Source organism: Solea solea, chromosome 3, assembly GCF_958295425.1.
Source record: "Solea solea chromosome 3, fSolSol10.1, whole genome shotgun sequence".
Taxonomy (NCBI): domain Eukaryota; kingdom Metazoa; phylum Chordata; class Actinopteri; order Pleuronectiformes; family Soleidae; genus Solea; species Solea solea.
In genome coordinates, this window is record NC_081136.1 from 21,051,928 (window position 1) to 21,079,189 (window position 27,262).

General features: G+C 45.5%; 45 non-coding genes across 45 annotated transcripts; 22 read left to right on the top strand and 23 right to left on the bottom strand.

The window, feature by feature from the left end:
- Window positions 1-604: 604 nt before the first annotated feature.
- Window positions 605-676, top strand: trnap-ugg (transfer RNA proline (anticodon UGG)). The gene has a single exon. It is a non-coding gene; the product is annotated as a tRNA-Pro (tRNA).
- A 373-nt stretch (window positions 677-1,049) lies between these two features.
- trnal-cag (transfer RNA leucine (anticodon CAG)) lies at window positions 1,050-1,132 on the bottom strand. Its single transcript has one exon. It is a non-coding gene; the product is annotated as a tRNA-Leu (tRNA).
- A 352-nt stretch (window positions 1,133-1,484) lies between these two features.
- trnaq-cug (transfer RNA glutamine (anticodon CUG)) lies at window positions 1,485-1,556 on the bottom strand. The gene has a single exon. It is a non-coding gene; the product is annotated as a tRNA-Gln (tRNA).
- Window positions 1,557-2,229: 673 nt separating this feature from the next.
- trnap-agg (transfer RNA proline (anticodon AGG)) lies at window positions 2,230-2,301 on the top strand. Its single transcript has one exon. It is a non-coding gene; the product is annotated as a tRNA-Pro (tRNA).
- Window positions 2,302-2,928: 627 nt separating this feature from the next.
- On the top strand, window positions 2,929-3,000 carry trnap-ugg (transfer RNA proline (anticodon UGG)). Its single transcript has one exon. It is a non-coding gene; the product is annotated as a tRNA-Pro (tRNA).
- A 373-nt stretch (window positions 3,001-3,373) lies between these two features.
- Window positions 3,374-3,456, bottom strand: trnal-cag (transfer RNA leucine (anticodon CAG)). Its single transcript has one exon. It is a non-coding gene; the product is annotated as a tRNA-Leu (tRNA).
- A 352-nt stretch (window positions 3,457-3,808) lies between these two features.
- On the bottom strand, window positions 3,809-3,880 carry trnaq-cug (transfer RNA glutamine (anticodon CUG)). The gene has a single exon. It is a non-coding gene; the product is annotated as a tRNA-Gln (tRNA).
- Window positions 3,881-4,553: 673 nt separating this feature from the next.
- Window positions 4,554-4,625, top strand: trnap-agg (transfer RNA proline (anticodon AGG)). The gene has a single exon. It is a non-coding gene; the product is annotated as a tRNA-Pro (tRNA).
- Window positions 4,626-5,252: 627 nt separating this feature from the next.
- trnap-ugg (transfer RNA proline (anticodon UGG)) lies at window positions 5,253-5,324 on the top strand. The gene has a single exon. It is a non-coding gene; the product is annotated as a tRNA-Pro (tRNA).
- Window positions 5,325-5,697: 373 nt separating this feature from the next.
- On the bottom strand, window positions 5,698-5,780 carry trnal-cag (transfer RNA leucine (anticodon CAG)). The gene has a single exon. It is a non-coding gene; the product is annotated as a tRNA-Leu (tRNA).
- A 352-nt stretch (window positions 5,781-6,132) lies between these two features.
- Window positions 6,133-6,204, bottom strand: trnaq-cug (transfer RNA glutamine (anticodon CUG)). The gene has a single exon. It is a non-coding gene; the product is annotated as a tRNA-Gln (tRNA).
- Window positions 6,205-6,877: 673 nt separating this feature from the next.
- trnap-agg (transfer RNA proline (anticodon AGG)) lies at window positions 6,878-6,949 on the top strand. Its single transcript has one exon. It is a non-coding gene; the product is annotated as a tRNA-Pro (tRNA).
- Window positions 6,950-7,694: 745 nt separating this feature from the next.
- Window positions 7,695-7,766, bottom strand: trnaq-cug (transfer RNA glutamine (anticodon CUG)). Its single transcript has one exon. It is a non-coding gene; the product is annotated as a tRNA-Gln (tRNA).
- Window positions 7,767-8,542: 776 nt separating this feature from the next.
- trnap-ugg (transfer RNA proline (anticodon UGG)) lies at window positions 8,543-8,614 on the top strand. The gene has a single exon. It is a non-coding gene; the product is annotated as a tRNA-Pro (tRNA).
- A 373-nt stretch (window positions 8,615-8,987) lies between these two features.
- trnal-cag (transfer RNA leucine (anticodon CAG)) lies at window positions 8,988-9,070 on the bottom strand. Its single transcript has one exon. It is a non-coding gene; the product is annotated as a tRNA-Leu (tRNA).
- Window positions 9,071-9,422: 352 nt separating this feature from the next.
- Window positions 9,423-9,494, bottom strand: trnaq-cug (transfer RNA glutamine (anticodon CUG)). Its single transcript has one exon. It is a non-coding gene; the product is annotated as a tRNA-Gln (tRNA).
- Window positions 9,495-10,167: 673 nt separating this feature from the next.
- On the top strand, window positions 10,168-10,239 carry trnap-agg (transfer RNA proline (anticodon AGG)). The gene has a single exon. It is a non-coding gene; the product is annotated as a tRNA-Pro (tRNA).
- Window positions 10,240-10,867: 628 nt separating this feature from the next.
- On the top strand, window positions 10,868-10,939 carry trnap-ugg (transfer RNA proline (anticodon UGG)). The gene has a single exon. It is a non-coding gene; the product is annotated as a tRNA-Pro (tRNA).
- A 385-nt stretch (window positions 10,940-11,324) lies between these two features.
- On the bottom strand, window positions 11,325-11,407 carry trnal-cag (transfer RNA leucine (anticodon CAG)). Its single transcript has one exon. It is a non-coding gene; the product is annotated as a tRNA-Leu (tRNA).
- Window positions 11,408-11,759: 352 nt separating this feature from the next.
- Window positions 11,760-11,831, bottom strand: trnaq-cug (transfer RNA glutamine (anticodon CUG)). Its single transcript has one exon. It is a non-coding gene; the product is annotated as a tRNA-Gln (tRNA).
- A 673-nt stretch (window positions 11,832-12,504) lies between these two features.
- trnap-agg (transfer RNA proline (anticodon AGG)) lies at window positions 12,505-12,576 on the top strand. The gene has a single exon. It is a non-coding gene; the product is annotated as a tRNA-Pro (tRNA).
- Window positions 12,577-13,204: 628 nt separating this feature from the next.
- Window positions 13,205-13,276, top strand: trnap-ugg (transfer RNA proline (anticodon UGG)). Its single transcript has one exon. It is a non-coding gene; the product is annotated as a tRNA-Pro (tRNA).
- A 385-nt stretch (window positions 13,277-13,661) lies between these two features.
- On the bottom strand, window positions 13,662-13,744 carry trnal-cag (transfer RNA leucine (anticodon CAG)). The gene has a single exon. It is a non-coding gene; the product is annotated as a tRNA-Leu (tRNA).
- A 352-nt stretch (window positions 13,745-14,096) lies between these two features.
- On the bottom strand, window positions 14,097-14,168 carry trnaq-cug (transfer RNA glutamine (anticodon CUG)). Its single transcript has one exon. It is a non-coding gene; the product is annotated as a tRNA-Gln (tRNA).
- A 673-nt stretch (window positions 14,169-14,841) lies between these two features.
- trnap-agg (transfer RNA proline (anticodon AGG)) lies at window positions 14,842-14,913 on the top strand. The gene has a single exon. It is a non-coding gene; the product is annotated as a tRNA-Pro (tRNA).
- A 628-nt stretch (window positions 14,914-15,541) lies between these two features.
- trnap-ugg (transfer RNA proline (anticodon UGG)) lies at window positions 15,542-15,613 on the top strand. Its single transcript has one exon. It is a non-coding gene; the product is annotated as a tRNA-Pro (tRNA).
- Window positions 15,614-15,975: 362 nt separating this feature from the next.
- On the bottom strand, window positions 15,976-16,058 carry trnal-cag (transfer RNA leucine (anticodon CAG)). Its single transcript has one exon. It is a non-coding gene; the product is annotated as a tRNA-Leu (tRNA).
- Window positions 16,059-16,410: 352 nt separating this feature from the next.
- Window positions 16,411-16,482, bottom strand: trnaq-cug (transfer RNA glutamine (anticodon CUG)). Its single transcript has one exon. It is a non-coding gene; the product is annotated as a tRNA-Gln (tRNA).
- A 776-nt stretch (window positions 16,483-17,258) lies between these two features.
- trnap-ugg (transfer RNA proline (anticodon UGG)) lies at window positions 17,259-17,330 on the top strand. Its single transcript has one exon. It is a non-coding gene; the product is annotated as a tRNA-Pro (tRNA).
- A 376-nt stretch (window positions 17,331-17,706) lies between these two features.
- On the bottom strand, window positions 17,707-17,789 carry trnal-cag (transfer RNA leucine (anticodon CAG)). Its single transcript has one exon. It is a non-coding gene; the product is annotated as a tRNA-Leu (tRNA).
- Window positions 17,790-18,886: 1,097 nt separating this feature from the next.
- On the top strand, window positions 18,887-18,958 carry trnap-agg (transfer RNA proline (anticodon AGG)). Its single transcript has one exon. It is a non-coding gene; the product is annotated as a tRNA-Pro (tRNA).
- Window positions 18,959-19,586: 628 nt separating this feature from the next.
- On the top strand, window positions 19,587-19,658 carry trnap-ugg (transfer RNA proline (anticodon UGG)). The gene has a single exon. It is a non-coding gene; the product is annotated as a tRNA-Pro (tRNA).
- Window positions 19,659-20,031: 373 nt separating this feature from the next.
- Window positions 20,032-20,114, bottom strand: trnal-cag (transfer RNA leucine (anticodon CAG)). The gene has a single exon. It is a non-coding gene; the product is annotated as a tRNA-Leu (tRNA).
- A 352-nt stretch (window positions 20,115-20,466) lies between these two features.
- On the bottom strand, window positions 20,467-20,538 carry trnaq-cug (transfer RNA glutamine (anticodon CUG)). Its single transcript has one exon. It is a non-coding gene; the product is annotated as a tRNA-Gln (tRNA).
- Window positions 20,539-21,211: 673 nt separating this feature from the next.
- trnap-agg (transfer RNA proline (anticodon AGG)) lies at window positions 21,212-21,283 on the top strand. The gene has a single exon. It is a non-coding gene; the product is annotated as a tRNA-Pro (tRNA).
- Window positions 21,284-21,911: 628 nt separating this feature from the next.
- On the top strand, window positions 21,912-21,983 carry trnap-ugg (transfer RNA proline (anticodon UGG)). Its single transcript has one exon. It is a non-coding gene; the product is annotated as a tRNA-Pro (tRNA).
- A 373-nt stretch (window positions 21,984-22,356) lies between these two features.
- On the bottom strand, window positions 22,357-22,439 carry trnal-cag (transfer RNA leucine (anticodon CAG)). The gene has a single exon. It is a non-coding gene; the product is annotated as a tRNA-Leu (tRNA).
- Window positions 22,440-22,791: 352 nt separating this feature from the next.
- On the bottom strand, window positions 22,792-22,863 carry trnaq-cug (transfer RNA glutamine (anticodon CUG)). The gene has a single exon. It is a non-coding gene; the product is annotated as a tRNA-Gln (tRNA).
- A 673-nt stretch (window positions 22,864-23,536) lies between these two features.
- On the top strand, window positions 23,537-23,608 carry trnap-agg (transfer RNA proline (anticodon AGG)). The gene has a single exon. It is a non-coding gene; the product is annotated as a tRNA-Pro (tRNA).
- Window positions 23,609-24,236: 628 nt separating this feature from the next.
- Window positions 24,237-24,308, top strand: trnap-ugg (transfer RNA proline (anticodon UGG)). Its single transcript has one exon. It is a non-coding gene; the product is annotated as a tRNA-Pro (tRNA).
- A 362-nt stretch (window positions 24,309-24,670) lies between these two features.
- Window positions 24,671-24,753, bottom strand: trnal-cag (transfer RNA leucine (anticodon CAG)). Its single transcript has one exon. It is a non-coding gene; the product is annotated as a tRNA-Leu (tRNA).
- A 352-nt stretch (window positions 24,754-25,105) lies between these two features.
- On the bottom strand, window positions 25,106-25,177 carry trnaq-cug (transfer RNA glutamine (anticodon CUG)). Its single transcript has one exon. It is a non-coding gene; the product is annotated as a tRNA-Gln (tRNA).
- A 673-nt stretch (window positions 25,178-25,850) lies between these two features.
- trnap-agg (transfer RNA proline (anticodon AGG)) lies at window positions 25,851-25,922 on the top strand. Its single transcript has one exon. It is a non-coding gene; the product is annotated as a tRNA-Pro (tRNA).
- A 628-nt stretch (window positions 25,923-26,550) lies between these two features.
- Window positions 26,551-26,622, top strand: trnap-ugg (transfer RNA proline (anticodon UGG)). Its single transcript has one exon. It is a non-coding gene; the product is annotated as a tRNA-Pro (tRNA).
- Window positions 26,623-26,998: 376 nt separating this feature from the next.
- On the bottom strand, window positions 26,999-27,081 carry trnal-cag (transfer RNA leucine (anticodon CAG)). The gene has a single exon. It is a non-coding gene; the product is annotated as a tRNA-Leu (tRNA).
- Window positions 27,082-27,262: the final 181 nt, after the last annotated feature.

Sequence of the window (27,262 nt, forward strand, 5' to 3'; positions counted from 1 at the left end):
GAAGCTCACCTGCAACGTTGGTTTCGTTGGCTTTGCAATGGCAGTGAAAGGTCCTGGGTTCAAATCTCAAAAAAAGCTTCCCACATGTACTGAATGACTCACACAGTCAAGACAAGCCCCTCACGACACTATCTCAACTCTAAATTCCGTCCTTACTAATGCAAGTTGTGACTGTGGTTGTATTGCATTTTAAAGTGGCAAACTCTATGAACCATGATCAAAAGTGAAGACGTCAGAGAAATAGTGAGATTTGAAGAACTTGACTCACCTTTATAAAAAGAAAAGGAATCCAAAAATGTGGTCCACTTCTTATCGCAATCTTAGGTCTTAGCAGACACGCTTCCCTGGAGAAATGTGTACATTTTGTTGGTCTTGAGGTATAATTCTCACTTTGGCTGAAAGAGGTCCCACATTCAAAATCCCACACAAAACATTCACTGGACTATAGCAAGCATAAATCCTCATCAATGTAAGTCCTTTGTGACTGAGGTGGAATTGCGGGTTTGCAGATGTAGACTCAAAAGCTCTGTGACCCATTCTTGATGAGTATTTCTCACATAAAATCTGTAACAGGACACCTACATAGAATGTTTTCTCTTTCAGAGGCTCGTTGGTCTAGGGGTATGATTCTCGCTTTGGGTGCGAGAGGTCCCGGGTTCAAATCCCGGACGAGCCCTCTGCAGGTGTGGTCCAACTGTAACGTTTGAGAAGTTCGTTTGGAAGTTCCCTATTTCGTTAGACTTGCGGTGCGATTCTTGCAGAAAGGCCTTTCACACACAGTCTTTCCACCAGTCCAGTCTTTGCCAAATGTAGTTAATGTGACAACGCTGTTATCTCACACGCTTAAAGAGCCGTTTCATTTGCGCACGCACACCAAATGCAGGGAATCCAAGGAGCAGTGGGCACCACCTGAGTACAACAAGGGAGCAATGGGTGCGATAGGGGGCGAGTTGTTTGCTATGGGCTATGCCAGTTGTTGACGTGTGGAGGGATTTGAACGCCCAAGTGTTGTCTTATGAGGCAAATTCCGGCTGCCCCAAAAGATATCATGTCAGAAGTGGGATTCGAACCCACGCCTCCATGGGAGACTGCGACCTGAACGCAGCGCCTTGGACCGCTCGGCCATCCTGACTTGGCGGGTGGTCACGACTTGTCCAGACCGGGCTGCCCATTTGCATCTGAAGAACAAAAGATACTCTTTTGATGACGAGAATGTCCACATTCTGGCCAAGGGGGACATATGGTTTGAAAGAGGAATGAAATCATCTTCTTTCTTTAACCTAGAAAACCATCACACAACAGAGAAGGTGGCCTAAGACACCAACTATTAGTCACCTACAATGCTGCCCTTAGCTCTTTTCCATTAGGGGTCAACACTCAACCACTGACAAACAAAGGTGAACTCCAACACACATCAGCAGAGTGTGCCTCATTCCATTCTTCATCAATTTGGCAAGTGTAAGTACTAGGTATTGTTCAAAGTCAGGTTCCACCGAGATTTGAACTCGGATTGCTGGATTCAGAGCCCAGAGTGCTAACCATTACACCATGGAACCACTGGGAGCACACCTGTGCAGTTGAAATGTTTTTAAAGTGTATACAGTCAGGAAGGCCCTGCATTCAGGTGACAGTCTTTCCCTGGAGTGGTGGGTTAGAACCCTACGTCTCTCAGTAAAACCTAAATCTGGATTGTGGTCTGGGCTGTAGCACAAAACATCATACCACTCTGGTCAGAAGCTGGATATTTTTTACACCTATTCTGTGAGGTGTCTCTCAGGTGACCCCAACGACGGTCATTCTCAACTTGACTCAGGTGAAACTAACTACCCGGAAGTGGGTCAGAGTGTGAACCACCTGCGCTGTTCAATGTAACGTTCTCTTTACATGTATCCAGCCTACAGAGGCTAAATACCTGGATTTTTTCTTTTTTATCCACAAGACAGTCAGAAGTGAAGAAGCCTCGTGGATGAGTGTTAAAACATCTTCAACCTAACTCCAGCAAGTCTAGTTGTCTACAACAAACTCCTGACAATGACCTGAGTTGTCTACAGCAAACTCCTGACAATGACCTGGATGACCAAGAACCTTCACAGACAGAACATAACACATAGTCCAACAGTGTCTTTTCCCAATTTCCCTTTTCTTTTTAACTTCATCTGGTGATATTGTAATATTTCTCACATAAAATCAGTTACACGACACCTACATAGAATATAGCGCAACAGTCGTGGCTCGTTGGTCTAGGGGTATGATTCTCGCTTAGGGTGCGAGAGGTCCCGGGTTCAAATCCCGGACGAGCCCTGTACAGCCCGGTTCTCCTGTGAGGAAGCTCACCTGCAACGTTGGTTTCGTTGGCTTTGCAATGGCAGTGAAAAGTCCTGGGTTCAAATCTCAAAAAAAGCTTCCCACATGTACTGAATGACTCACACAGTCAAGACAAGCCCCTCACGACACTATCTCAAATCTAAATTCCGTCCTTACTAATGCAAGTTGTGACTGTTTTATTGCATTTTAAAGTGGCAAACTCTATGAACCATGATCAAAAGTGAAGACGTCAGAGAAATAGTGAGATTTGAAGAACTTGACTCACCTTTATAAAAAGAAAAGGAATCCAAAAATGTGGTCCACTTCTTATCGCAATCTTAGGTCTTAGCAGACACGCTTCCCTGGAGAAATGTGTACATTTTGTTGGTCTTGAGGTATAATTCTCACTTTGGCTGAAAGAGGTCCCACATTCAAAATCCCACACAAAACATTCACTGGACTATAGCAAGCATAAATCCTCATCAATGTAAGTCCTTTGTGACTGAGGTGGAATTGCGGGTTTGCAGATGTAGACTCAAAAGCTCTGTGACCCATTCTTGATGAGTATTTCTCACATAAAATCTGTAACAGGAGACCTACATAGAATGTTTTTTCTCTTTCAGAGGCTCGTTGGTCTAGGGGTATGATTCTTGCGTTGGGTGCGAGAGGTCCCGGGTTCAAATCCCGGACGAGCCCTCTGCAGGTGTGGTCCAACTGTAACGTTTGAGAAGTTCGTTTGGAAGTTCCCTATTTCGTTAGACTTGCGGTGCGATTCTTGCAGAAAGGCCTTTCACACACAGTCTTTCCACCAGTCCAGTCTTTGCCAAATGTAGTTAATGTGACAACGCTGTTATCTCACAAGCTTAAAGAGCCGTTTCATTTGCGCACGCACACCAAATGCAGGGAATCCAAGGAGCAGTGGGCACCACCTGAGTACAACAAGGGAGCAATGGGTGCGATAGGGGGCGAGTTGTTTGCTATGGGCTATGCCAGTTGTTGACGTGTGGAGGGATTTGAACGCCCAACTGTTGTCTTATGAGGCAAATTCCGGCTGCCCCAAAAGATATCCTGTCAGAAGTGGGATTCGAACCCACGCCTCCATGGGAGACTGCGACCTGAACGCAGCGCCTTGGACCGCTCGGCCATCCTGACTTGGCGGGTGGTAGCGACTTGTCCAGACCGGGCTGCCCATTTGCATCTGAAGAACAAAAGATACTCTTTTGATGACGAGAATGTCCACATTCTGGCCAAGGGGGACATATGGTTTGAAAGAGGAATGAAATCATCTTCTTTCTTTAACCTAGAAAACCATCACACAACAGAGAAGGTGGCCTAAGACACCAACTATTAGTCACCTACAATGCTGCCCTTAGCTCTTTTCCATTAGGGGTCAACACTCAACCACTGACAAACAAAGGTGAACTCCAACACACATCAGCAGAGTGTGCCTCATTCCATTCTTCATCAATTTGGCAAGTGTAAGTACTAGGTATTGTTCAAAGTCAGGTTCCACCGAGATTTGAACTCGGATTGCTGGATTCAGAGCCCAGAGTGCTAACCATTACACCATGGAACCACTGGGAGCACACCTGTGCAGTTGAAATGTTTTTAAAGTGTATACAGTCAGGAAGGCCCTGCATTCAGGTGACAGTCTTTCCCTGGAGTGGTGGGTTAGAACCCTACGTCTCTCAGTAAAACCTAAATCTGGATTGTGGTCTGGGCTGTAGCACAAAACATCATACCACTCTGGTCAGAAGCTGGATATTTTTTACACCTATTCTGTGAGGTGTCTCTCAGGTGACCCCAACGACGGTCATTCTCAACTTGACTCAGGTGAAACTAACTACCCGGAAGTGGGTCAGAGTGTGAACCACCTGCGCTGTTCAATGTAACGTTCTCTTTACATGTATCCAGCCTACAGAGGCTAAATACCTGGATTTTTTCTTTTTTATCCACAAGACAGTCAGAAGTGAAGAAGCCTCGTGGATGAGTGTTAAAACATCTTCAACCTAACTCCAGCAAGTCTAGTTGTCTACAACAAACTCCTGACAATGACCTGAGTTGTCTACAGCAAACTCCTGACAATGACCTGGATGACCAAGAACCTTCACAGACAGAACATAACACATAGTCCAACAGTGTCTTTTCCCAATTTCCCTTTTCTTTTTAACTTCATCTGGTGATATTGTAATATTTCTCACATAAAATCAGTTACACGACACCTACATAGAATATAGCGCAACAGTCGTGGCTCGTTGGTCTAGGGGTATGATTCTCGCTTAGGGTGCGAGAGGTCCCGGGTTCAAATCCCGGACGAGCCCTGTACAGCCCGGTTCTCCTGTGAGGAAGCTCACCTGCAACGTTGGTTTCGTTGGCTTTGCAATGGCAGTGAAAAGTCCTGGGTTCAAATCTCAAAAAAAGCTTCCCACATGTACTGAATGACTCACACAGTCAAGACAAGCCCCTCACGACACTATCTCAAATCTAAATTCCGTCCTTACTAATGCAAGTTGTGACTGTTTTATTGCATTTTAAAGTGGCAAACTCTATGAACCATGATCAAAAGTGAAGACGTCAGAGAAATAGTGAGATTTGAAGAACTTGACTCACCTTTATAAAAAGAAAAGGAATCCAAAAATGTGGTCCACTTCTTATCGCAATCTTAGGTCTTAGCAGACACGCTTCCCTGGAGAAATGTGTACATTTTGTTGGTCTTGAGGTATAATTCTCACTTTGGCTGAAAGAGGTCCCACATTCAAAATCCCACACAAAACATTCACTGGACTATAGCAAGCATAAATCCTCATCAATGTAAGTCCTTTGTGACTGAGGTGGAATTGCGGGTTTGCAGATGTAGACTCAAAAGCTCTGTGACCCATTCTTGATGAGTATTTCTCACATAAAATCTGTAACAGGAGACCTACATAGAATGTTTTTTCTCTTTCAGAGGCTCGTTGGTCTAGGGGTATGATTCTTGCGTTGGGTGCGAGAGGTCCCGGGTTCAAATCCCGGACGAGCCCTCTGCAGGTGTGGTCCAACTGTAACGTTTGAGAAGTTCGTTTGGAAGTTCCCTATTTCGTTAGACTTGCGGTGCGATTCTTGCAGAAAGGCCTTTCACACACAGTCTTTCCACCAGTCCAGTCTTTGCCAAATGTAGTTAATGTGACAACGCTGTTATCTCACAAGCTTAAAGAGCCGTTTCATTTGCGCACGCACACCAAATGCAGGGAATCCAAGGAGCAGTGGGCACCACCTGAGTACAACAAGGGAGCAATGGGTGCGATAGGGGGCGAGTTGTTTGCTATGGGCTATGCCAGTTGTTGACGTGTGGAGGGATTTGAACGCCCAACTGTTGTCTTATGAGGCAAATTCCGGCTGCCCCAAAAGATATCCTGTCAGAAGTGGGATTCGAACCCACGCCTCCATGGGAGACTGCGACCTGAACGCAGCGCCTTGGACCGCTCGGCCATCCTGACTTGGCGGGTGGTAGCGACTTGTCCAGACCGGGCTGCCCATTTGCATCTGAAGAACAAAAGATACTCTTTTGATGACGAGAATGTCCACATTCTGGCCAAGGGGGACATATGGTTTGAAAGAGGAATGAAATCATCTTCTTTCTTTAACCTAGAAAACCATCACACAACAGAGAAGGTGGCCTAAGACACCAACTATTAGTCACCTACAATGCTGCCCTTAGCTCTTTTCCATTAGGGGTCAACACTCAACCACTGACAAACAAAGGTGAACTCCAACACACATCAGCAGAGTGTGCCTCATTCCATTCTTCATCAATTTGGCAAGTGTAAGTACTAGGTATTGTTCAAAGTCAGGTTCCACCGAGATTTGAACTCGGATTGCTGGATTCAGAGCCCAGAGTGCTAACCATTACACCATGGAACCACTGGGAGCACACCTGTGCAGTTGAAATGTTTTTAAAGTGTATACAGTCAGGAAGGCCCTGCATTCAGGTGACAGTCTTTCCCTGGAGTGGTGGGTTAGAACCCTACGTCTCTCAGTAAAACCTAAATCTGGATTGTGGTCTGGGCTGTAGCACAAAACATCATACCACTCTGGTCAGAAGCTGGATATTTTTTACACCTATTCTGTGAGGTGTCTCTCAGGTGACCCCAACGACGGTCATTCTCAACTTGACTCAGGTGAAACTAACTACCCGGAAGTGGGTCAGAGTGTGAACCACCTGCGCTGTTCAATGTAACGTTCTCTTTACATGTATCCAGCCTACAGAGGCTAAATACCTGGATTTTTTCTTTTTTATCCACAAGACAGTCAGAAGTGAAGAAGCCTCGTGGATGAGTGTTAAAACATCTTCAACCTAACTCCAGCAAGTCTAGTTGTCTACAACAAACTCCTGACAATGACCTGAGTTGTCTACAGCAAACTCCTGACAATGACCTGGATGACCAAGAACCTTCACAGACAGAACATAACACATAGTCCAACAGTGTCTTTTCCCAATTTCCCTTTTCTTTTTAACTTCATCTGGTGATATTGTAATAGTTCTCACATAAAATCAGTTACACGACACCTACATAGAATATAGCACAACAGTCGTGGCTCGTTGGTCTAGGGGTATGATTCTCGCTTAGGGTGCGAGAGGTCCCGGGTTCAAATCCCGGACGAGCCCTGTACAGCCCGGTTCTCCTGTGAGGAAGCTCACCTGCAACGTTGGTTTCGTTGGCTTTGCAATGGCAGTGAAAGGTCCTGGGTTCAAATCTCAAAAAAAGCTTCCCACATGTACTGAATGACTCACACAGTCAAGACAAGCCCCTCACGACACTATCTCAACTCTAAATTCCGTCCTTACTAATGCAAGTTGTGATTGTGGTTGTATTGCATTTTAAAGTGGCAAACTCTATGAACCATGATCAAAAGTGAAGACGTCAGAGAAATAGTGAGATTTGAAGAACTTGACTCACCTTTATAAAAAGAAAAGGAATCCAAAAATGTGGTCCACTTCTTATCGCAATCTTAGGTCTTAGCAGACACGCAGCGCCTTGGACCGCTCGGCCATCCTGACTTGGCGGGTGGTCACGACTTGTCCAGACCGGGCTGCCCATTTGCATCTGAAGAACAAAAGATACTCTTTTGATGACGAGAATGTCCACATTCTGGCCAAGGGGGACATATGGTTTGAAAGAGGAATGAAATCATCTTCTTTCTTTAACCTAGAAAACCATCACACAACAGAGAAGGTGGCCTAAGACACCAACTATTAGTCACCTACAATGCTGCCCTTAGCTCTTTTCCATTAGGGGTCAACACTCAACCACTGACAAACAAAGGTGAACTCCAACACACATCAGCAGAGTGTGCCTCATTCCATTCTTCATCAATTTGGCAAGTGTAAGTACTAGGTATTGTTCAAAGTCAGGTTCCACCGAGATTTGAACTCGGATTGCTGGATTCAGAGCCCAGAGTGCTAACCATTACACCATGGAACCACTGGGAGCACACCTGTGCAGTTGAAATGTTTTTAAAGTGTATACAGTCAGGAAGGCCCTGCATTCAGGTGACAGTCTTTCCCTGGAGTGGTGGGTTAGAACCCTACGTCTCTCAGTAAAACCTAAATCTGGATTGTGGTCTGGGCTGTAGCACAAAACATCATACCACTCTGGTCAGAAGCTGGATATTTTTTACACCTGGCTTTGCAATGGCAGTGAAAAGTCCTGGGTTCAAATCTCAAAAAAAGCTTCCCACATGTACTGAATGACTCACACAGTCAAGACAAGCCCCTCACGACACTATCTCAACTCTAAATTCCGTCCTTACTAATGCAAGTTGTGACTGTGGTTGTATTGCATTTTAAAGTGGCAAACTCTATGAACCATGATCAAAAGTGAAGACGTCAGAGAAATAGTGAGATTTGAAGAACTTGACTCACCTTTATAAAAAGAAAAGGAATCCAAAAATGTGGTCCACTTCTTATCGCAATCTTAGGTCTTAGCAGACACGCTTCCCTGGAGAAATGTGTACATTTTGTTGGTCTTGAGGTATAATTCTCACTTTGGCTGAAAGAGGTCCCACATTCAAAATCCCACACAAAACATTCACTGGACTATAGCAAGCATAAATCCTCATCAATGTAAGTCCTTTGTGACTGAGGTGGAATTGCGGGTTTGCAGATGTAGACTCAAAAGCTCTGTGACCCATTCTTGATGAGTATTTCTCACATAAAATCTGTAACAGGACACCTACATAGAATGTTTTCTCTTTCAGAGGCTCGTTGGTCTAGGGGTATGATTCTCGCTTTGGGTGCGAGAGGTCCCGGGTTCAAATCCCGGACGAGCCCTCTGCAGGTGTGGTCCAACTGTAACGTTTGAGAAGTTCGTTTGGAAGTTCCCTATTTCGTTAGACTTGCGGTGCGATTCTTGCAGAAAGGCCTTTCACACACAGTCTTTCCACCAGTCCAGTCTTTGCCAAATGTAGTTAATGTGACAACGCTGTTATCTCACACGCTTAAAGAGCCGTTTCATTTGCGCACGCACACCAAATGCAGGGAATCCAAGGAGCAGTGGGCACCACCTGAGTACAACAAGGGAGCAATGGGTGCGATAGGGGGCGAGTTGTTTGCTATGGGCTATGCCAGTTGTTGACGTGTGGAGGGATTTGAACGCCCAACTGTTGTCTTATGAGGCAAATTCCGGCTGCCCCAAAAGATATCCTGTCAGAAGTGGGATTCGAACCCACGCCTCCATGGGAGACTGCGACCTGAACGCAGCGCCTTGGACCGCTCGGCCATCCTGACTTGGCGGGTGGTCACGACTTGTCCAGACCGGGCTGCCCATTTGCATCTGAAGAACAAAAGATACTCTTTTGATGACGAGAATGTCCACATTCTGGCCAAGGGGGACATATGGTTTGAAAGAGGAATGAAATCATCTTCTTTCTTTAACCTAGAAAACCATCACACAACAGAGAAGGTGGCCTAAGACACCAACTATTAGTCACCTACAATGCTGCCCTTAGCTCTTTTCCATTAGGGGTCAACACTCAACCACTGACAAACAAAGGTGAACTCCAACACACATCAGCAGAGTGTGCCTCATTCCATTCTTCATCAATTTGGCAAGTGTAAGTACTAGGTATTGTTCAAAGTCAGGTTCCACCGAGATTTGAACTCGGATTGCTGGATTCAGAGCCCAGAGTGCTAACCATTACACCATGGAACCACTGGGAGCACACCTGTGCAGTTGAAATGTTTTTAAAGTGTATACAGTCAGGAAGGCCCTGCATTCAGGTGACAGTCTTTCCCTGGAGTGGTGGGTTAGAACCCTACGTCTCTCAGTAAAACCTAAATCTGGATTGTGGTCTGGGCTGTAGCACAAAACATCATACCACTCTGGTCAGAAGCTGGATATTTTTTACACCTATTCTGTGAGGTGTCTCTCAGGTGACCCCAACGACGGTCATTCTCAACTTGACTCAGGTGAAACTAACTACCCGGAAGTGGGTCAGAGTGTGAACCACCTGCGCTGTTCAATGTAACGTTCTCTTTACATGTATCCAGCCTACAGAGGCTAAATACCTGGATTTTTTCTTTTTTATCCACAAGACAGTCAGAAGTGAAGAAGCCTCGTGGATGAGTGTTAAAACATCTTCAACCTAACTCCAGCAAGTCTAGTTGTCTACAACAAACTCCTGACAATGACCTGAGTTGTCTACAGCAAACTCCTGACAATGACCTGGATGACCAAGAACCTTCACAGACAGAACATAACACATAGTCCAACAGTGTCTTTTCCCAATTTCCCTTTTCTTTTTAACTTCATCTGGTGATATTGTAATAGTTCTCACATAAAATCAGTTACACTACACCTACATAGAATATAGCACAACAGTCGTGGCTCGTTGGTCTAGGGGTATGATTCTCGCTTAGGGTGCGAGAGGTCCAGGGTTCAAATCCCGGACGAGCCCTGTACAGCCCGGTTCTCCTGTGAGGAAGCTCACCTGCAACGTTGGTTTCGTTGGCTTTGCAATGGCAGTGAAAAGTCCTGGGTTCAAATCTCAAAAAAAGCTTCCCACATGTACTGAATGACTCACACAGTCAAGACAAGCCCCTCACGACACTATCTCAACTCTAAATTCCGTCCTTACTAATGCAAGTTGTGACTGTGGTTGTATTGCATTTTAAAGTGGCAAACTCTATGAACCATGATCAAAAGTGAAGACGTCAGAGAAATAGTGAGATTTGAAGAACTTGACTCACCTTTATAAAAAGAAAAGGAATCCAAAAATGTGGTCCACTTCTTATCGCAATCTTAGGTCTTAGCAGACACGCTTCCCTGGAGAAATGTGTACATTTTGTTGGTCTTGAGGTATAATTCTCACTTTGGCTGAAAGAGGTCCCACATTCAAAATCCCACACAAAACATTCACTGGACTATAGCAAGCATAAATCCTCATCAATGTAAGTCCTTTGTGACTGAGGTGGAATTGCGGGTTTGCAGATGTAGACTCAAAAGCTCTGTGACCCATTCTTGATGAGTATTTCTCACATAAAATCTGTAACAGGACACCTACATAGAATGTTTTCTCTTTCAGAGGCTCGTTGGTCTAGGGGTATGATTCTCGCTTTGGGTGCGAGAGGTCCCGGGTTCAAATCCCGGACGAGCCCTCTGCAGGTGTGGTCCAACTGTAACGTTTGAGAAGTTGGTTTGGAAGTTCGTTTGGAAGTTCCCTATTTCGTTAGACTTGCGGTGCGATTCTTGCAGAAAGGCCTTTCACACACAGTCTTTCAACCAGTCCAGTCTTTGCCAAATGTAGTTAATGTGACAACGCTGTTATCTCACACGCTTAAAGAGCCGTTTCATTTGCGCACGCACACCAAATGCAGGGAATCCAAGGAGCAGTGGGCACCACCTGAGTACAACAAGGGAGCAATGGGTGCGATAGGGGGCGAGTTGTTTGCTATGGGCTATGCCAGTTGTTGACGTGTGGAGGGATTTGAACGCCCAACTGTTGTCTTATGAGGCAAATTCCGGCTGCCCCAAAAGATATCCTGTCAGAAGTGGGATTCGAACCCACGCCTCCATGGGAGACTGCGACCTGAACGCAGCGCCTTGGACCGCTCGGCCATCCTGACTTGGCGGGTGGTCACGACTTGTCCAGACCGGGCTGCCCATTTGCATCTGAAGAACAAAAGATACTCTTTTGATGACGAGAATGTCCACATTCTGGCCAAGGGGGACATATGGTTTGAAAGAGGAATGAAATCATCTTCTTTCTTTAACCTAGAAAACCATCACACAACAGAGAAGGTGGCCTAAGACACCAACTATTAGTCACCTACAATGCTGCCCTTAGCTCTTTTCCATTAGGGGTCAACACTCAACCACTGACAAACAAAGGTGAACTCCAACACACATCAGCAGAGTGTGCCTCATTCCATTCTTCATCAATTTGGCAAGTGTAAGTACTAGGTATTGTTCAAAGTCAGGTTCCACCGAGATTTGAACTCGGATTGCTGGATTCAGAGCCCAGAGTGCTAACCATTACACCATGGAACCACTGGGAGCACACCTGTGCAGTTGAAATGTTTTTAAAGTGTATACAGTCAGGAAGGCCCTGCATTCAGGTGACAGTCTTTCCCTGGAGTGGTGGGTTAGAACCCTACGTCTCTCAGTAAAACCTAAATCTGGATTGTGGTCTGGGCTGTAGCACAAAACATCATACCACTCTGGTCAGAAGCTGGATATTTTTTACACCTATTCTGTGAGGTGTCTCTCAGGTGACCCCAACGACGGTCTTTCTCAACTTGACTCAGGTGAAACTAACTACCCGGAAGTGGGTCAGAGTGTGAACCACCTGCGCTGTTCAATGTAAAGTTCTCTTTACATGTATCCAGCCTACAGAGGCTAAATACCTGGATTTTTTCTTTTTTATCCACAAGACAGTCAGAAGTGAAGAAGCCTCGTGGATGAGTGTTAAAACATCTTCAACCTAACTCCAGCAAGTCTAGTTGTCTACAACAAACTCCTGACAATGACCTGAGTTGTCTACAGCAAACTCCTGACAATGACCTGGATGACCAAGAACCTTCACAGACAGAACATAACACATAGTCCAACAGTGTCTTTTCCCAATTTCCCTTTTCTTTTTAACTTCATCTGGTGATATTGTAATAGTTCTCACATAAAATCAGTTACACGACACCTACATAGAATATAGCACAACAGTCGTGGCTCGTTGGTCTAGGGGTATGATTCTCGCTTAGGGTGCGAGAGGTCCCGGGTTCAAATCCCGGACGAGCCCTGTACAGCCCGGTTCTCCTGTGAGGAAGCTCACCTGCAACGTTGGTTTCGTTGGCTTTGCAATGGCAGTGAAAAGTCCTGGGTTCAAATCTCAAAAAAAGCTTCCCACATGTACTGAATGACTCACACAGTCAAGACAAGCCCCTCACGACACTATCTCAACTCTAAATTCCGTCCTTACTAATGCAAGTTGTGACTGTGGTTGTATTGCATTTTAAAGTGGCAAACTCTATGAACCATGATCAAAAGTGAAGACGTCAGAGAAATAGTGAGATTTGAAGAACTTGACTCACCTTTATAAAAAGAAAAGGAATCCAAAAATGTGGTCCACTTCTTATCGCAATCTTAGGTCTTAGCAGACACGCTTCCCTGGAGAAATGTGTACATTTTGTTGGTCTTGAGGTATAATTCTCACTTTGGCTGAAAGAGGTCCCACATTCAAAATCCCACACAAAACATTCACTGGACTATAGCAAGCATAAATCCTCATCAATGTAAGTCCTTTGTGACTGAGGTGGAATTGCGGGTTTGCAGATGTAGACTCAAAAGCTCTGTGACCCATTCTTGATGAGTATTTCTCACATAAAATCTGTAACAGGACACCTACATAGAATGTTTTCTCTTTCAGAGGCTCGTTGGTCTAGGGGTATGATTCTCGCTTTGGGTGCGAGAGGTCCCGGGTTCAAATCCCGGACGAGCCCTCTGCAGGTGTGGTCCAACTGTAACGTTTGAGAAGTTCGTTTGGAAGTTCGTTTGGAAGTTCCCTATTTCGTTAGACTTGCGGTGCGATTCTTGCAGAAAGGCCTTTCACACACAGTCTTTCAACCAGTCCAGTCTTTGCCAAATGTAGTTAATGTGACAACGCTGTTATCTCACACGCTTAAAGAGCCGTTTCATTTGCGCACGCACACCAAATGCAGGGAATCCAAGGAGCAGTGGGCACCACCTGAGTACAACAAGGGAGCAATGGGTGCGATAGGGGGCGAGTTGTTTGCTATGGGCTATGCCAGTTGTTGACGTGTGGAGGGATTTGAACGCCCAACTGTTGTCTTATGAGGCAAATTCCGGCTGCCCCAAAAGATATCCTGTCAGAAGTGGGATTCGAACCCACGCCTCCATGGGAGACTGCGACCTGAACGCAGCGCCTTGGACCGCTCGGCCATCCTGACTTGGCGGGTGGTCACGACTTGTCCAGACCGGGCTGCCCATTTGCATCTGAAGAACAAAAGATACTCTTTTGATGACGAGAATGTCCACATTCTGGCCAAGGGGGACATATGGTTTGAAAGAGGAATGAAATCATCTTCTTTCTTTAACCTAGAAAACCATCACACAACAGAGAAGGTGGCCTAAGACACCAACTATTAGTCACCTACAATGCTGCCCTTAGCTCTTTTCCATTAGGGGTCAACACTCAACCACTGACAAACAAAGGTGAACTCCAACACACATCAGCAGAGTGTGCCTCATTCCATTCTTCATCAATTTGGCAAGTGTAAGTACTAGGTATTGTTCAAAGTCAGGTTCCACCGAGATTTGAACTCGGATTGCTGGATTCAGAGCCCAGAGTGCTAACCATTACACCATGGAACCACTGGGAGCACACCTGTGCAGTTGAAATGTTTTTAAAGTGTATACAGTCAGGAAGGCCCTGCATTCAGGTGACAGTCTTTCCCTGGAGTGGTGGGTTAGAACCCTACGTCTCTCAGTAAAACCTAAATCTGGATTGTGGTCTGGGCTGTAGCACAAAACATCATACCACTCTGGTCAGAAGCTGGATATTTTTTACACCTATTCTGTGAGGTGTCTCTCAGGTGACCCCAACGACGGTCTTTCTCAACTTGACTCAGGTGAAACTAACTACCCGGAAGTGGGTCAGAGTGTGAACCACCTGCGCTGTTCAATGTAAAGTTCTCTTTACATGTATCCAGCCTACAGAGGCTAAATACCTGGATTTTTTCTTTTTTATCCACAAGACAGTCAGAAGTGAAGAAGCCTCGTGGATGAGTGTTAAAACATCTTCAACCTAACTCCAGCAAGTCTAGTTGTCTACAACAAACTCCTGACAATGACCTGAGTTGTCTACAGCAAACTCCTGACAATGACCTGGATGACCAAGAACCTTCACAGACAGAACATAACACATAGTCCAACAGTGTCTTTTCCCAATTTCCCTTTTCTTTTTAACTTCATCTGGTGATATTGTAATAGTTCTCACATAAAATCAGTTACACGACACCTACATAGAATATAGCACAACAGTCGTGGCTCGTTGGTCTAGGGGTATGATTCTCGCTTAGGGTGCGAGAGGTCCCGGGTTCAAATCCCGGACGAGCCCTGTACAGCCCGGTTCTCCTGTGAGGAAGCTCACCTGCAACGTTGGTTTCGTTGGCTTTGCAATGGCAGTGAAAAGTCCTGGGTTCAAATCTCAAAAAAAGCTTCCCACATGTACTGAATGACTCACACAGTCAAGACAAGCCCCTCACGACACTATCTCAACTCTAAATTCCGTCCTTACTAATGCAAGTTGTGACTGTGGTTGTATTGCATTTTAAAGTGGCAAACTCTATGAACCATGATCAAAAGTGAAGACGTCAGAGAAATAGTGAGATTTGAAGAACTTGACTCACCTTTATAAAAAGAAAAGGAATCCAAAAATGTGGTCCACTTCTTATCGCAATCTTAGGTCTTAGCAGACACGCTTCCCTGGAGAAATGTGTACATTTTGTTGGTCTTGAGGTATAATTCTCACTTTGGCTGAAAGAGGTCCCACATTCAAAATCCCACACAAAACATTCACTGGACTATAGCAAGCATAAATCCTCATCAATGTAAGTCCTTTGTGACTGAGGTGGAATTGCGGGTTTGCAGATGTAGACTCAAAAGCTCTGTGACCCATTCTTGATGAGTATTTCTCACATAAAATCTGTAACAGGACACCTACATAGAATGTTTTCTCTTTCAGAGGCTCGTTGGTCTAGGGGTATGATTCTCGCTTTGGGTGCGAGAGGTCCCGGGTTCAAATCCCGGACGAGCCCTCTGCAGGTGTGGTCCAACTGTAATGTTTGAGAAGTTCGTTTGGAAGTTCCCTATTTCGTTAGACTTGCGGTGCGATTCTTGCAGAAAGGCCTTTCACACACAGTCTTTCAACCAGTCCAGTCTTTGCCAAATGTAGTTAATGTGACAACGCTGTTATCTCACACGCTTAAAGAGCCGTTTCATTTGGCACGCACACCAAATGCAGGGAATCCAAGGAGTAGTGGCGCCACCTGAGTACAACAAGGGTGCGATAGGGGGCGAGTTGTTTGCTATGGGCTATGCCAGTTGTTGACGTGTGGAGGGATTTGAACGCCCAACTGTTGTCTTATGAGGCAAATTCCGGCTGCCCCAAAAGATATCCTGTCAGAAGTGGGATTCGAACCCACGCCTCCATGGGAGACTGCGACCTGAACGCAGCGCCTTGGACCGCTCGGCCATCCTGACTTGGCGGGTGGTCGCGACTTGTCCAGACCGGGCTGCCCATTTGCATCTGAAGAACAAAAGATACTCTTTTGATGACGAGAATGTCCACATTCTGGCCAAGGGGGACATATGGTTTGAAAGAGGAATGAAATCATCTTCTTTCTTTAACCTAGAAAACCATCACACAACAGAGAAGGTGGCCTAAGACACCAACTATTAGTCACCTACAATGCTGCCCTTAGCTCTTTTCCATTAGGGGTCAACACTCAACCACTGACAAACAAAGGTGAACTCCAACACACATCAGCAGAGTGTGCCTCATTCCATTCTTCATCAATTTGGCAAGTGTAAGTACTAGGTATTGTTCAAAGTCAGGTTCCACCGAGATTTGAACTCGGATTGCTGGATTCAGAGCCCAGAGTGCTAACCATTACACCATGGAACCACTGGGAGCACACCTGTGCAGTTGAAATGTTTTTAAAGTGTATACAGTCAGGAAGGCCCTGCATTCAGGTGACAGTCTTTCCCTGGAGTGGTGGGTTAGAACCCTACGTCTCTCAGTAAAACCTAAATCTGGATTGTGGTCTGGGCTGTAGCACAAAACATCATACCACTCTGGTCAGAAGCTGGATATTTTTTACACCTGGCTTTGCAATGGCAGTGAAAAGTCCTGGGTTCAAATCTCAAAAAAAGCTTCCCACATGTACTGAATGACTCACACAGTCAAGACAAGCCCCTCACGACACTATCTCAACTCTAAATTCCGTCCTTACTAATGCAAGTTGTGACTGTGGTTGTATTGCATTTTAAAGTGGCAAACTCTATGAACCATGATCAAAAGTGAAGACGTCAGAGAAATAGTGAGATTTGAAGAACTTGACTCACCTTTATAAAAAGAAAAGGAATCCAAAAATGTGGTCCACTTCTTATCGCAATCTTAGGTCTTAGCAGACACGCTTCCCTGGAGAAATGTGTACATTTTGTTGGTCTTGAGGTATAATTCTCACTTTGGCTGAAAGAGGTCCCACATTCAAAATCCCACACAAAACATTCACTGGACTATAGCAAGCATAAATCCTCATCAATGTAAGTCCTTTGTGACTGAGGTGGAATTGCGGGTTTGCAGATGTAGACTCAAAAGCTCTGTGACCCATTCTTGATGAGTATTTCTCACATAAAATCTGTAACAGGACACCTACATAGAATGTTTTCTCTTTCAGAGGCTCGTTGGTCTAGGGGTATGATTCTCGCTTTGGGTGCGAGAGGTCCCGGGTTCAAATCCCGGACGAGCCCTCTGCAGGTGTGGTCCAACTGTAACGTTTGAGAAGTTCGTTTGGAAGTTCGTTTGGAAGTTCCCTATTTCGTTAGACTTGCGGTGCGATTCTTGCAGAAAGGCCTTTCACACACAGTCTTTCAACCAGTCCAGTCTTTGCCAAATGTAGTTAATGTGACAACGCTGTTATCTCACACGCTTAAAGAGCCGTTTCATTTGCGCACGCACACCAAATGCAGGGAATCCAAGGAGTAGTGGGCACCACCTGAGTACAACAAGGGTGCGATAGGGGGCGAGTTGTTTGCTATGGGCTATGCCAGTTGTTGACGTGTGGAGGGATTTGAACGCCCAACTGTTGTCTTATGAGGGAAATTCCGGCTGCCCCAAAAGATATCCTGTCAGAAGTGGGATTCGAACCCACGCCTCCATGGGAGACTGCGACCTGAACGCAGCGCCTTGGACCGCTCGGCCATCCTGACTTGGCGGGTGGTCGCGACTTGTCCAGACCGGGCTGCCCATTTGCATCTGAAGAACAAAAGATACTCTTTTGATGACGAGAATGTCCACATTCTGGCCAAGGGGGACATATGGTTTGAAAGAGGAATGAAATCATCTTCTTTCTTTAACCTAGAAAACCATCACACAACAGAGAAGGTGGCCTAAGACACCAACTATTAGTCACCTACAATGCTGCCCTTAGCTCTTTTCCATTAGGGGTCAACACTCAACCACTGACAAACAAAGGTGAACTCCAACACACATTAGCAGAGTGTGCCTCATTCCATTCTTCATCAATTTGGCAAGTGTAAGTACTAGGTATTGTTCAAAGTCAGGTTGCACCGAGATTTGAACTCGGATTGCTGGATTCAGAGCCCAGAGTGCTAACCATTACACCATGGAACCACTGGGAACACACCTGTGCAGTTGAAATGTTTTTAAAGTGTATACAGTCAGGAAGGCCCTGCATTCAGGTGACAGTCTTTCCCTGGAGTGGTGGGTTAGAACCCTACGTCTCTCAGTAAAACCTAAATCTGGATTGTGGTCTGGGCTGTAGCACAAAACATCATACCACTCTGGTCAGAAGCTGGATATTTTTTACACCTATTCTGTGAGGTGTCTCTCAGGTGACCCCAACGACGGTCATTCTCAACTTGACTCAGGTGAAACTAACTACCCGGAAGTGGGTCAGAGTGTGAACCACCTGCGCTGTTCAATGTAACGTTCTCTTTACATGTATCCAGCCTACAGAGGCTAAATACCTGGATTTTTTCTTTTTTATCCACAAGACAGTCAGAAGTGAAGAAGCCTCGTGGATGAGTGTTAAAACATCTTCAACCTAACTCCAGCAAGTCTAGTTGTCTACAACAAACTCCTGACAATGACCTGAGTTGTCTACAGCAAACTCCTGACAATGACCTGGATGACCAAGAACCTTCACAGACAGAACATAACACATAGTCCAACAGTGTCTTTTCCCAATTTCCCTTTTCTTTTTAACTTCATCTGGTGATATTGTAATATTTCTCACATAAAATCAGTTACACGAAACCTACATAGAATATAGCACAACAGTCGTGGCTCGTTGGTCTAGGGGTATGATTCTCGCTTAGGGTGCGAGAGGTCCCGGGTTCAAATCCCGGACGAGCCCTGTACAGCCCGGTTCTCCTGTGAGGAAGCTCACCTGCAACGTTGGTTTCGTTGGCTTTGCAATGGCAGTGAAAGGTCCTGGGTTCAAATCTCAAAAAAAGCTTCCCACATGTACTGAATGACTCACACAGTCAAGACAAGCCCCTCACGACACTATCTCAACTCTAAATTCCCTCCTTACTAATGCAAGTTGTGATTGTGGTTGTATTGCATTTTTAAGTGGCAAACTCTATGAACCATGATCAAAAGTGAAGACGTCAGAGAAATAGTGAGATTTGAAGAACTTGACTCACCTTTATAAAAAGAAAAGGAATCCAAAAATGTGGTCCACTTCTTATCGCAATCTTAGGTCTTAGCAGACACGCTTCCCTGGAGAAATGTGTACATTTTGTTGGTCTTGAGGTATAATTCTCACTTTGGCTGAAAGAGGTCCCACATTCAAAATCCCACACAAAACATTCACTGGACTATAGCAAGCATAAATCCTCATCAATGTAAGTCCTTTGTGACTGAGGTGGAATTGCGGGTTTGCAGATGTAGACTCAAAAGCTCTGTGACCCATTCTTGATGAGTATTTCTCACATAAAATCTGTAACAGGACACCTACATAGAATGTTTTCTCTTTCAGAGGCTCGTTGGTCTAGGGGTATGATTCTCGCTTTGGGTGCGAGAGGTCCCGGGTTCAAATCCCGGACGAGCCCTCCGCAGGTGTGGTCCAACTGTAACGTTTGAGAAGTTCGTTTGGAAGTTCCCTATTTCGTTAGACTTGCGGTGCGATTCTTGCAGAAAGGCCTTTCACACACAGTCTTTCCACCAGTCCAGTCTTTGCCAAATGTAGTTAATGTGACAACGCTGTTATCTCACACGCTTAAAGAGCCGTTTCATTTGCGCACGCACACCAAATGCAGGGAATCCAAGGAGCAGTGGGCACCACCTGAGTACAACAAGGGAGCAATGGGTGCGATAGGGGGCGAGTTGTTTGCTATGGGCTATGCCAGTTGTTGACGTGTGGAGGGATTTGAACGCCCAACTGTTGTCTTATGAGGCAAATTCCGGCTGCCCCAAAAGATATCCTGTCAGAAGTGGGATTCGAACCCACGCCTCCATGGGAGACTGCGACCTGAACGCAGCGCCTTGGACCGCTCGGCCATCCTGACTTGGCGGGTGGTCACGACTTGTCCAGACCGGGCTGCCCATTTGCATCTGAAGAACAAAAGATACTCTTTTGATGACGAGAATGTCCACATTCTGGCCAAGGGGGACATATGGTTTGAAAGAGGAATGAAATCATCTTCTTTCTTTAACCTAGAAAACCATCACACAACAGAGAAGGTGGCCTAAGACACCAACTATTAGTCACCTACAATGCTGCCCTTAGCTCTTTTCCATTAGGGGTCAACACTCAACCACTGACAAACAAAGGTGAACTCCAACACACATCAGCAGAGTGTGCCTCATTCCATTCTTCATCAATTTGGCAAGTGTAAGTACTAGGTATTGTTCAAAGTCAGGTTCCACCGAGATTTGAACTCGGATTGCTGGATTCAGAGCCCAGAGTGCTAACCATTACACCATGGAACCACTGGGAGCACACCTGTGCAGTTGAAATGTTTTTAAAGTGTATACAGTCAGGAAGGCCCTGCATTCAGGTGACAGTCTTTCCCTGGAGTGGTGGGTTAGAACCCTACGTCTCTCAGTAAAACCTAAATCTGGATTGTGGTCTGGGCTGTAGCACAAAACATCATACCACTCTGGTCAGAAGCTGGATATTTTTTACACCTATTCTGTGAGGTGTCTCTCAGGTGACCCCAACGACGGTCATTCTCAACTTGACTCAGGTGAAACTAACTACCCGGAAGTGGGTCAGAGTGTGAACCACCTGCGCTGTTCAATGTAAAGTTCTCTTTACATGTATCCAGCCTACAGAGGCTAAATACCTGGATTTTTTCTTTTTTATCCACAAGACAGTCAGAAGTGAAGAAGCCTCGTGGATGAGTGTTAAAACATCTTCAACCTAACTCCAGCAAGTCTAGTTGTCTACAACAAACTCCTGACAATGACCTGAGTTGTCTACAGCAAACTCCTGACAATGACCTGGATGACCAAGAACCTTCACAGACAGAACATAACACATAGTCCAACAGTGTCTTTTCCCAATTTCCCTTTTCTTTTTAACTTCATCTGGTGATATTGTAATAGTTCTCACATAAAATCAGTTACACGACACCTACATAGAATATAGCACAACAGTCGTGGCTCGTTGGTCTAGGGGTATGATTCTCGCTTAGGGTGCGAGAGGTCCCGGGTTCAAATCCCGGACGAGCCCTGTACAGCCCGGTTCTCCTGTGAGGAAGCTCACCTGCAACGTTGGTTTCGTTGGCTTTGCAATGGCAGTGAAAAGTCCTGGGTTCAAATCTCAAAAAAAGCTTCCCACATGTACTGAATGACTCACACAGTCAAGACAAGCCCCTCACGACACTATCTCAACTCTAAATTCCGTCCTTACTAATGCAAGTTTTGACTGTGGTTGTATTGCATTTTAAAGTGGCAAACTCTATGAACCATGATCAAAAGTGAAGACGTCAGAGAAATAGTGAGATTTGAAGAACTTGACTCACCTTTATAAAAAGAAAAGGAATCCAAAAATGTGGTCCACTTCTTATCGCAATCTTAGGTCTTAGCAGACACGCTTCCCTGGAGAAATGTGTACATTTTGTTGGTCTTGAGGTATAATTCTCACTTTGGCTGAAAGAGGTCCCACATTCAAAATCCCACACAAAACATTCACTGGACTATAGCAAGCATAAATCCTCATCAATGTAAGTCCTTTGTGACTGAGGTGGAATTGCGGGTTTGCAGATGTAGACTCAAAAGCTCTGTGACCCATTCTTGATGAGTATTTCTCACATAAAATCTGTAACACGACACCTACATAGAATGTTTTCTCTTTCAGAGGCTCGTTGGTCTAGGGGTATGATTCTCGCTTTGGGTGCGAGAGGTCCCGGGTTCAAATCCCGGACGAGCCCTCTGCAGGTGTGGTCCAACTGTAACGTTTGAGAAGTTCGTTTGGAAGTTCCCTATTTCGTTAGACTTGCGGTGCGATTCTTGCAGAAAGGCCTTTCACACACAGTCTTTCCACCAGTCCAGTCTTTGCCAAATGTAGTTAATGTGACAACGCTGTTATCTCACACGCTTAAAGAGCCGTTTCATTTGCGCACGCACACCAAATGCAGGGAATCCAAGGAGCAGTGGGCACCACCTGAGTACAACAAGGGAGCAATGGGTGCGATAGGGGGCGAGTTGTTTGCTATGGGCTATGCCAGTTGTTGACGTGTGGAGGGATTTGAACGCCCAACTGTTGTCTTATGAGGCAAATTCCGGCTGCCCCAAAAGATATCCTGTCAGAAGTGGGATTCGAACCCACGCCTCCATGGGAGACTGCGACCTGAACGCAGCGCCTTGGACCGCTCGGCCATCCTGACTTGGCGGGTGGTCACGACTTGTCCAGACCGGGCTGCCCATTTGCATCTGAAGAACAAAAGATACTCTTTTGATGACGAGAATGTCCACATTCTGGCCAAGGGGGACATATGGTTTGAAAGAGGAATGAAATCATCTTCTTTCTTTAACCTAGAAAACCATCACACAACAGAGAAGGTGGCCTAAGACACCAACTATTAGTCACCTACAATGCTGCCCTTAGCTCTTTTCCATTAGGGGTCAACACTCAACCACTGACAAACAAAGGTGAACTCCAACACACATCAGCAGAGTGTGCCTCATTCCATTCTTCATCAATTTGGCAAGTGTAAGTACTAGGTATTGTTCAAAGTCAGGTTCCACCGAGATTTGAACTCGGATTGCTGGATTCAGAGCCCAGAGTGCTAACCATTACACCATGGAACCACTGGGAGCACACCTGTGCAGTTGAAATGTTTTTAAAGTGTATACAGTCAGGAAGGCCCTGCATTCAGGTGACAGTCTTTCCCTGGAGTGGTGGGTTAGAACCCTACGTCTCTCAGTAAAACCTAAATCTGGATTGTGGTCTGGGCTGTAGCACAAAACATCATACCACTCTGGTCAGAAGCTGGATATTTTTTACACCTATTCTGTGAGGTGTCTCTCAGGTGACCCCAACGACGGTCTTTCTCAACTTGACTCAGGTGAAACTAACTACCCGGAAGTGGGTCAGAGTGTGAACCACCTGCGCTGTTCAATGTAAAGTTCTCTTTACATGTATCCAGCCTACAGAGGCTAAATACCTGGATTTTTTCTTTTTTATCCACAAGACAGTCAGAAGTGAAGAAGCCTCGTGGATGAGTGTTAAAACATCTTCAACCTAACTCCAGCAAGTCTAGTTGTCTACAACAAACTCCTGACAATGACCTGAGTTGTCTACAGCAAACTCCTGACAATGACCTGGATGACCAAGAACCTTCACAGACAGAACATAACACATAGTCCAACAGTGTCTTTTCCCAATTTCCCTTTTCTTTTTAACTTCATCTGGTGATATTGTAATAGTTCTCACATAAAATCAGTTACACGACACCTACATAGAATATAGCACAACAGTCGTGGCTCGTTGGTCTAGGGGTATGATTCTCGCTTAGGGTGCGAGAGGTCCCGGGTTCAAATCCCGGACGAGCCCTGTACAGCCCGGTTCTCCTGTGAGGAAGCTCACCTGCAACGTTGGTTTCGTTGGCTTTGCAATGGCAGTGAAAAGTCCTGGGTTCAAATCTCAAAAAAAGCTTCCCACATGTACTGAATGACTCACACAGTCAAGACAAGCCCCTCACGACACTATCTCAACTCTAAATTCCGTCCTTACTAATGCAAGTTGTGACTGTGGTTGTATTGCATTTTAAAGTGGCAAACTCTATGAACCATGATCAAAAGTGAAGACGTCAGAGAAATAGTGAGATTTGAAGAACTTGACTCACCTTTATAAAAAGAAAAGGAATCCAAAAATGTGGTCCACTTCTTATCGCAATCTTAGGTCTTAGCAGACACGCTTCCCTGGAGAAATGTGTACATTTTGTTGGTCTTGAGGTATAATTCTCACTTTGGCTGAAAGAGGTCCCACATTCAAAATCCCACACAAAACATTCACTGGACTATAGCAAGCATAAATCCTCATCAATGTAAGTCCTTTGTGACTGAGGTGGAATTGCGGGTTTGCAGATGTAGACTCAAAAGCTCTGTGACCCATTCTTGATGAGTATTTCTCACATAAAATCTGTAACAGGACACCTACATAGAATGTTTTCTCTTTCAGAGGCTCGTTGGTCTAGGGGTATGATTCTCGCTTTGGGTGCGAGAGGTCCCGGGTTCAAATCCCGGACGAGCCCTCTGCAGGTGTGGTCCAACTGTAATGTTTGAGAAGTTCGTTTGGAAGTTCCCTATTTCGTTAGACTTGCGGTGCGATTCTTGCAGAAAGGCCTTTCACACACAGTCTTTCAACCAGTCCAGTCTTTGCCAAATGTAGTTAATGTGACAACGCTGTTATCTCACACGCTTAAAGAGCCGTTTCATTTGGCACGCACACCAAATGCAGGGAATCCAAGGAGTAGTGGCGCCACCTGAGTACAACAAGGGTGCGATAGGGGGCGAGTTGTTTGCTATGGGCTATGCCAGTTGTTGACGTGTGGAGGGATTTGAACGCCCAACTGTTGTCTTATGAGGCAAATTCCGGCTGCCCCAAAAGATATCCTGTCAGAAGTGGGATTCGAACCCACGCCTCCATGGGAGACTGCGACCTGAACGCAGCGCCTTGGACCGCTCGGCCATCCTGACTTGGCGGGTGGTCGCGACTTGTCCAGACCGGGCTGCCCATTTGCATCTGAAGAACAAAAGATACTCTTTTGATGACGAGAATGTCCACATTCTGGCCAAGGGGGACATATGGTTTGAAAGAGGAATGAAATCATCTTCTTTCTTTAACCTAGAAAACCATCACACAACAGAGAAGGTGGCCTAAGACACCAACTATTAGTCACCTACAATGCTGCCCTTAGCTCTTTTCCATTAGGGGTCAACACTCAACCACTGACAAACAAAGGTGAACTCCAACACACATCAGCAGAGTGTGCCTCATTCCATTCTTCATCAATTTGGCAAGTGTAAGTACTAGGTATTGTTCAAAGTCAGGTTCCACCGAGATTTGAACTCGGATTGCTGGATTCAGAGCCCAGAGTGCTAACCATTACACCATGGAACCACTGGGAGCACACCTGTGCAGTTGAAATGTTTTTAAAGTGTATACAGTCAGGAAGGCCCTGCATTCAGGTGACAGTCTTTCCCTGGAGTGGTGGGTTAGAACCCTACGTCTCTCAGTAAAACCTAAATCTGGATTGTGGTCTGGGCTGTAGCACAAAACATCATACCACTCTGGTCAGAAGCTGGATATTTTTTACACCTATTCTGTGAGGTGTCTCTCAGGTGACCCCAACGACGGTCATTCTCAACTTGACTCAGGTGAAACTAACTACCCGGAAGTGGGTCAGAGTGTGAACCACCTGCGCTGTTCAATGTAACGTTCTCTTTACATGTATCCAGCCTACAGAGGCTAAATACCTGGATTTTTTCTTTTTTATCCACAAGACAGTCAGAAGTGAAGAAGCCTCGTGGATGAGTGTTAAAACATCTTCAACCTAACTCCAGCAAGTCTAGTTGTCTACAACAAACTCCTGACAATGACCTGAGTTGTCTACAGCAAACTCCTGACAATGACCTGGATGACCAAGAACCTTCACAGACAGAACATAACACATAGTCCAACAGTGTCTTTTCCCAATTTCCCTTTTCTTTTTAACTTCATCTGGTGATATTGTAATAGTTCTCACATAAAATCAGTTACACTACACCTACATAGAATATAGCACAACAGTCGTGGCTCGTTGGTCTAGGGGTATGATTCTCGCTTAGGGTGCGAGAGGTCCCGGGTTCAAATCCCGGACGAGCCCTGTACAGCCCGGTTCTCCTGTGAGGAAGCTCACCTGCAACGTTGGTTTCGTTGGCTTTGCAATGGCAGTGAAAAGTCCTGGGTTCAAATCTCAAAAAAAGCTTCCCACATGTACTGAATGACTCACACAGTCAAGACAAGCCCCTCACGACACTATCTCAACTCTAAATTCCGTCCTTACTAATGCAAGTTGTGACTGTGGTTGTATTGCATTTTAAAGTGGCAAACTCTATGAACCATGATCAAAAGTGAAGACGTCAGAGAAATAGTGAGATTTGAAGAACTTGACTCACCTTTATAAAAAGAAAAGGAATCCAAAAATGTGGTCCACTTCTTATCGCAATCTTAGGTCTTAGCAGACACGCTTCCCTGGAGAAATGTGTACATTTTGTTGGTCTTGAGGTATAATTCTCACTTTGGCTGAAAGAGGTCCCACATTCAAAATCCCACACAAAACATTCACTGGACTATAGCAAGCATAAATCCTCATCAATGTAAGTCCTTTGTGACTGAGGTGGAATTGCGGGTTTGCAGATGTAGACTCAAAAGCTCTGTGACCCATTCTTGATGAGTATTTCTCACATAAAATCTGTAACAGGACACCTACATAGAATGTTTTCTCTTTCAGAGGCTCGTTGGTCTAGGGGTATGATTCTCGCTTTGGGTGCGAGAGGTCCCGGGTTCAAATCCCGGACGAGCCCTCTGCAGGTGTGGTCCAACTGTAACGTTTGAGAAGTTCGTTTGGAAGTTCGTTTGGAAGTTCCCTATTTCGTTAGACTTGCGGTGCGATTCTTGCAGAAAGGCCTTTCACACACAGTCTTTCAACCAGTCCAGTCTTTGCCAAATGTAGTTAATGTGACAACGCTGTTATCTCACACGCTTAAAGAGCCGTTTCATTTGCGCACGCACACCAAATGCAGGGAATCCAAGGAGCAGTGGGCACCACCTGAGTACAACAAGGGTGCGATAGGGGGCGAGTTGTTTGCTATGGGCTATGCCAGTTGTTGACGTGTGGAGGGATTTGAACGCCCAACTGTTGTCTTATGAGGGAAATTCCGGCTGCCCCAAAAGATATCCTGTCAGAAGTGGGATTCGAACCCACGCCTCCATGGGAGACTGCGACCTGAACGCAGCGCCTTGGACCGCTCGGCCATCCTGACTTGGCGGGTGGTCGCGACTTGTCCAGACCGGGCTGCCCATTTGCATCTGAAGAACAAAAGATACTCTTTTGATGACGAGAATGTCCACATTCTGGCCAAGGGGGACATATGGTTTGAAAGAGGAATGAAATCATCTTCTTTCTTTAACCTAGAAAACCATCACACAACAGAGAAGGTGGCC